Source organism: Nannospalax galili, unplaced genomic scaffold (assembly GCF_000622305.1).
Source record: "Nannospalax galili isolate Female #2095 unplaced genomic scaffold, S.galili_v1.0 scaffold768, whole genome shotgun sequence".
NCBI classification, from domain to species: domain Eukaryota; kingdom Metazoa; phylum Chordata; class Mammalia; order Rodentia; family Spalacidae; genus Nannospalax; species Nannospalax galili.
The window spans coordinates 809763-817164 of NW_008360317.1; positions in this window are offsets into that span (position 1 = coordinate 809763).

Here is a 7402-nt window from a genome sequence, read left to right on the forward strand (position 1 = left end):
TGCCTAGGGCAAGGGTCATCTCAAAGTCAGTTTTCTCACTCTCTTCTCACCTGAAATGGTGCAGGAGGCTGAATAATATTTTTCCCAAATATTCAGGTCTGGTCCCTGGAATATGAATGAAAAGGCAAAAAAGACTTTTCTGATATGAATCAAGTTTTTCAAATGGAGAAATTATCCTTTATTATCCAATTGGGCCTTGAATGAGATTTTAAGTGTCCTTCTCCAAAGAAAGTAAGACATTTGACATTGAAGCTAAAAGTAATATGACTGCTGACAGGAGATGCCTTCTACAGCTTTCAGGATGAAATAAGAGGATCCAGAACTGAGCTTGCTGGAGCTGGAGGAACCACACCCCTACTGACACCCTATATTGGGCCTAGCAGAAAATAATTTCAGACTTCTGACCTCCAGGAAGGTAAGAGAATGAATGTGTTGATGTTTGAGCTACCAAGTGTGTGAGAATTTGTTAAGGCAGCCATCCAAGCTGAATACAGATGGGGTATGTGGCCTGGAGAAAAGAAAAACATCAAGAAATTAAAGGTATTAAAAACCATTATGTCCGTGAGAATAGCTAGAAGGTAAACCATTTCCAACAGAGATTACTATTGTTTGTCTTATGATATAAAAATGCCTGCAGTGGGAATAGGAAGTCAAAAGTTCAGCTCGTCCATGGGGAGAAAACTCAATTAGGAATTCCAAGCATTAGACACGTGAGCTTGTGAAGGACATTTCATATTTAAACTATAAAGTTTTCCCATTGGACCCCAAAGACTCATAGCTATCTCATAATATAAAATCCATTTAATCTCTCTCCAACGGTTCCAAGTCTTTAGAGTACATCATTGTTTAAGTCCAAAATCCATTCCATACAATTAATTCTTAGCTACAAGACCCTATAAAAGAAAAAAGAAAATTATGTGCTTTCAAAATATGAAATCTAAGAGTGGATAACCATTCCCCTTCCAAAACTAAAGGATCAGAGACATAAAAGAGTGGAGCAAAGCTCAGGGAAAACAGTAAATTCTCTAGCTTCATGCCTGGTATTGCAGGTCTGTGGTATAATGATGTGAGCACCAGCAGGCTGGGAAACCTTGCCTCAATCTACAGCCTTACTGTTGGCAGCACTCTGGGTCTGTCTCTTAGACTGATTCCAGCTGTTGGCCATGGCTTTTCTTGTTAGACATTTTATGTACCTGGCTTTGAAACATTCATATGGTTTCCAGGGATGAAAGTTTACCCTCACAGATTCACAGACTGCCTGTAGAGATTTGGATCTTGTCACAGTTATCTTGTCTGTCAAAACAAAGTCTACCAAATGAGATAACCGTTTTGCACCCTTGAGTATGTAAAAAGTAGGGTTTGGCCAATTCCTGAGATAATCTCAAAGCATATTTCCTCCTATTCTGTTATAAAGTCCTTTACTTCTTTGATGGTGCTAATCTCTCTAGAAACCATGGCTTCCTTAGCTTCAACTTTACACAGGCTTTTCTATAAGCTTTTCAAATCTTTCTGTTCTGTGTTTTGTTCCCAAGTTTCATTAAAGTCTGGCTAAAGGCATTTAGCAATAACCATATCACAGCCTACATTCTGGAATGATTTGCATTCATTTCTTTCACCAGATTCATTAGACTCTCACCTTGAACTCACCATGACCCCTCCCCCCAAGCCTACAAATTTCTCTGGATGGATGGCCATGAATAAAATATAAACAAGTAACTTACCAAAATGTCAAATGTATGGTCTCTAATTCAATTCTTAACAAGAATTCTTGTTCTTATTGAAGCTTGAAGAGTGCAGTTGGTACTGTTTCCTTTCTTGTTAGCATTTGGTCTGAGCTCCCACCAAAATTGACCATAAAGTTCTGCTAACATGATTCTAGAGCTTCCGTAACCCACACCAAAAATATTTTCCAAGCTGGGTATGGTGGCACATGGCTTTACTCTCAGGAGGCAGAGGAGGTGAATTTCTGTGCTAGAGAGCCCAGCCTGGTCTACATAGCAAGTTCCAGACAAGTTCTCACAAGGAGACCCTGTCTCATAAACAAACAAACATTTTCAACACGCCTTCCATAAACCAGCTTCAACTTCTGAATCAAATCTCCAGGTAATCACATTCAAAATTCTGCTGTTCTAGTTTTCTGTATTAGACTTTCCAAACTGTAACCAAAAGTACCTGAGAGAACTTCCAGGGAAGAATTATTTATTTTAGTGCATAGTTTCAGAGATTTCATTCTCCTGAGAGACTGGCTCCACTTTTCTGGCTGGTGGTGAGGCAATATAAATGGTGAACCAGCATATGTTGTAGAACTGATTGATTCATGCGAACCAGAGAGAAAAAGCCAGACCACTCTCCCTCTACCTTGCCAGTGTCTATAAAATCATTAACAATAACTAATTTTTAATTTTCAATATCACTAATTTGTGATTTTTATTTTTTCTGAATTAGCCTTGCTAGAAATAGTTTTAATTTCCAAGTGTCCTCCAACTTTATTGATTTTCTAATTTTGTTTTTTTCTATTCATTAATTTTCAATTAATCTTATTTTTCCTGGATCTTGGTATCCTGTCTTTGATTTACATTTGATATTCTTTTTAAGTACTTTGAGGTGAATTTTTGAGAAAGAGCATTAATTTTATTTTATAATACATGCTTTTATGACTACATTTTTATTTTAGAATTTTTCTAGTTATCTTTTTGTTGATTGCTTTGTTTCATTACACTTTAATGAGAGAATATACTTGAACATTCAAGGACTGAAATTCTTGGAAACATATTCTCGTTATAGTTCAGATTTTCTTGCATGTGAACTCACCAAGTGTGCATGCTACTTAACTCACCAAGTATGCTTGCTACTTGTCTTGTTTATATAGTTTATCTAATGAAATTAGGCCATTTTAAAGACATTATTGTTCATGTGCTCTTTGCCTCATGTAGCATCTTCCAGGTATGTGGTCCCTGTTGGCACAGTGTGCTCCTTCCTCCCTGTGCTTTTATTTATTTATTTATTTATTTATTTATTTATTTATTTATTTATTTATTTATTTATTTTGTGAATGCATCCATGTCATGCAATGCCACGGTGGTCAGAAGAGGCCTTCGGATTCCCTTGGAACTGGAATTAAGGATGGTTTGTAGCCACCATGTGGGTGCTGGGAATCGAACCTGGGTCCTCTGCAAGAGCAGTCAGTGCTCGTAACTGCTGAGCCATCTCTCCAGCCCCTCTTCCTCCCTATGTTTAACGTAAACAGCATTTGTTGGCATTCAGTTTCAGTCCATTTTGCTTGTACTCAGTCTAGTATATTTTGTCTATTAATTTGAATGATCTATTTGCACTTAACTCTCTTAGAGCCAGAGTTTGGTTTAAGTCTGTTATGTGGCCTTTCATGTTTCTCATGGCTCTTGTTCATCTGTTTATATTTCTGGCCTATGATGAATTAATCACTGATCTTTGGTTTTATATTACTTGTATTAAACTATATTTTTGTTCTTGTGACTTTTGTTTTAGTAACTACTCCACAAATATCATGTGCTTGATGATCTACATCAAGCTAGTGATTTTACCACTTTCGGAACAGGCAATATGGTCATTTTGTACCACTTCGACTTCCTTTTTCTTCCTTGAGATAATATATACCTGATTTCAAAATAAATTATAATTTCCACAGAACCTTAAGACTTTAAGTGTTCTTTATTGCTTCACATTTAAGCACGTACTTGCCTCTGTCAGCATCCCTCATTGTTCAATGCATTCCATTCCTCTGATCTGGAATCATTTCCTTTCACTATTTCATATAATGCATGAGAGATAGTGACAAAAATTCTTCAGGTTTTATTTGCCTGGACACATTTGTTAAAAACTAACTTGTTTTCACCCAGCATAGACGTTGGGGATTGGGTAAGAAACCCCAGCCCTACCTGAGGAACTATGGAAACCGATGGCTGCTGGGAAGGGGGGATTCAGTCTCTTTTAAGGGCAAGATTCTTGGTAGGTTAATCAGGCTCCAGTTAATGGATCCATACAATAGGACATTTGAGGACACAAATTTGACTCCATACGTCTTCATATATATATATGGCCAGAGGGTACTAAGGGAGTGCAGACAGGAGAGAAGGTCTAAAAGGATCAAAATATGTTGCCAGGAAATTACAAAAATTCAGTGAAATGTTCTTGATAAAATAAACTAAAGCTACCTTATTTTTAAAGGATATTTTCTCTGAGAATAGAATTCTAAGTTGGCAGTTTTTGCTTGCTTGTTTTATATTTCAAAATGTCTTTTATTCCTTATTGACTTTCGTAGTTACTGTTTCTCTTCTTTTTTCTTGTTTGTCACATATTGCCTAAAACATAATGTAAAATCCCCAGTTGATATTTTAAAAGAAATTATCATTTTTTAAAATTCCATCCTCTAGGCAATATTGAGGTAGTATCTTTTCTCTCTCTGTTAAAGGACAGACTGGTGCCATCGCTGAGGAAAAACTCAATTTTTCTGTAAATTTTCCTTGTTTCTTGGAGATCAATGCTTCACTCATCAATTTCCCTTATGCTTTGTTCCTTGTTTTGTTTTGAGAGCCTTGTGGGTTTCTGCCACCCCCACCATAGAAGCTCAATTTTTCAGTCATTTGGAACTTAAGTCTTTAGATTCCACTTTACTGGCTTAAAATCTAATAAATATCAGGAGTGCATAAAGCTTGTCTCCTAAAGCACCAGGAGACTGTCTGAAATTTCACCAAGCCTTTCTAATTCAGTCTAATCAATGGGTATGGTCCTTTGAGGCTTGTGACTCAGAGCTACAAGGATTTCTGTCTTCTATGCTGTCTATGGGTTTGAATTTAGATCCTTACTTAGGTCCTGAGTTCATATGTGTTCAAAATCTCCTAGGAACAAAACAATAATCCTTTTTTCCAGACTTTCTTTAGAGAAAATTCTGTCTCCTCAGCACAGCAAAATGGAGGCAGCTTTTATTTGCCTTTTTAGGGTTTTACTTTGAATTTCTCAGGCTCCTGCACTACCTGAGAACCCAGCAAGTCCCATGGGGATAACTGTCTGTGTGACTGTGTCCACTCTATTTTGTAATTTGTCATGTCACCCTTGCTCAGTCTTTAAAAGTTCTTCTGCAGAAAGACTGTAAGGGCCAAGGATGGTAGATGACCACAAAGAATCAGTTTTCCAGCTGACTGGGAACTTGCTCATAGGAACTTACAGCAATGGTGACAACATGCACAAGGCCCCTATAAACTCAAATCAGACAAAGACTCAGCACAAAAGTGGGGAAGAAGCATCACCTTAGCTGAGGAACTACTGGCAGCTGATCACTGATGGATGAGGATGAGTCGATCTTCTTTAAAGGAGTGATGCTAGGTAGGCTGAACAGGCTCCGGTGAATGGACTCATACATAGGAACATTAGGGACACAAACTTGACTAGGTAGGCCTTAACGTATATGACAGAATGCATGAATCCAGTGGGGGATCTATGAACGGGTGCAGATTGGGGAGGGGTCTAAATATGGTCAAGGTGTATTTTATGAAAAGCATAAAATTTCAATAAAATCTCTTTTTTAATAAAGGACTTCTGATTTCTTCTTCTCTGCCTGAGCCATTTTAGCTGATACTATATTCTGATTTGTCAAGGGATCTCAGGGAAGACAACAACCAGGAACTGTCAGCTCACTCAGGGGTAGTTGTCCTCTGGAACTTTGAATCTTTTAATTCTTGCTTTAAAGTCTTCCACTCTGATCTTTAGAATGCATCCAGCATTTTATAGAAAGGGCATCTGCCTGCTAGTGATCCACCGTGTCCACCCGAAGCAGAGCTCCAGCTTTGGTGTTAGGAAGGCACCTTTCCAATACCCTGTAGACTATAGATAGAAGAATCAGGATGTGTATATAAATTACAACCAAATAGCTAGCAAGTTTCATCTAATTTACATATATATAGCCTTGCATATGGAATATTAAAAAACATCGACAGACTCTGGGTTGTCTAAACTATATCTCAGAAAATTACAAAGGGTAAAATTAAAAGATATGTGCATTCTTCTCTTATCCAAGCAGGACATAAAAGATAACCGGAAAAAGATGGAGAGGCTGAGGCTTAGTAGCATGAATAAGTTTACTGACCAGTTTACCAATTTCTTTGTCATTTTTTTCTTGCATCTGGTTTCAATTTCCATTTTTAAGTATATTGTTGGGAGTGATTTTCATGAGCTATTCATTGGCTGGGAGGTTATCTCAGTTTTTATTTTCCTGAAAATGTCTTTATATTTCTTCTTTAAATGATAGTTTAGCTCAGAATATAATCATAGTTTTATGGTTTCTTTTAGCTAATTAAAGATTTAATTCTACCATATCCTGGATTTTACTGTTATTAGTGCTTATTCTTCTATTCAAGTATTCATTTACATGTTTTGTTTTCTCTTGTGTTTTTAAGATCCTCTCATTATGAAGCAGGTTCATTAGGCATTGTTTACCAACTTGTCTAATTTCAGGAGCATGGAAAACACTCATGTGTAACAAGTTATATGAGATAGATTTACTACCTAGAATAGATTTGCTACTTACAAATGGACATCAGGGGTACCAGAAGTCTAGAAGCCATCATGAGCCCTAAGGGTAGATGCCTGGGACAGTGAAGTCTTGATTGTTTGCCCCATCTATCTGTACGCAGATGAGAAAGCCCCAGATAGCCCTCCTCAAATCACACAGGTCACCCAGAGAGCTGCCTGGTGTCCATTGAATTAAATGGTCTGAAAGTACACAACAGGCTATAAATTGTGCTGAACTTCTTAATTAAAATATTCATCACAAACCAGATATGGTGGAACAGTGCCTATAATCCCAGTGCTTGGGAGCTGAGACAGGTTTGGTGTTTGAGTCCTGCCTGAGCTACACAGTGATATCCTCTCTCAAGACAAAATTAAACTAAAAGCTAAATGACTTAATTTACTGATTTCATTACTAAAGGAATTAATATTTATCTTATCAAATATCTTCTTCCTAGTTCTCTTTGGTCTCACATTCTGAACTTAGCTGGATATATATATATATTAGTTTACATTCTACTATCCTTGTGTTTACATTTATCTTTGCTATTTTATCTTTCTTGGAGGTTTTGCCTTGTTTTCTGAGAAAATTTTGAGATTAATTTCAATCTCTTTAATATTATCTAATTCAGTTAAGACCATGCATTAAATTTAAAGGTCAATGCTAATATATTCCCTGTCTAAAGTTCCTGTTCTATTATATAAACTGCTTTGCTTTTTCTACTTTCCATTTTCTTTCTTCCTTTAATGTGTCATGGATCTCAATATTCGTTTCGTGATTTGCATCTGGTGGCTTTATTTATTGTAATTTAGTCTCTGATACTTTTCTGATTTTTGAACATAGTACGCTATATTCCGTAGT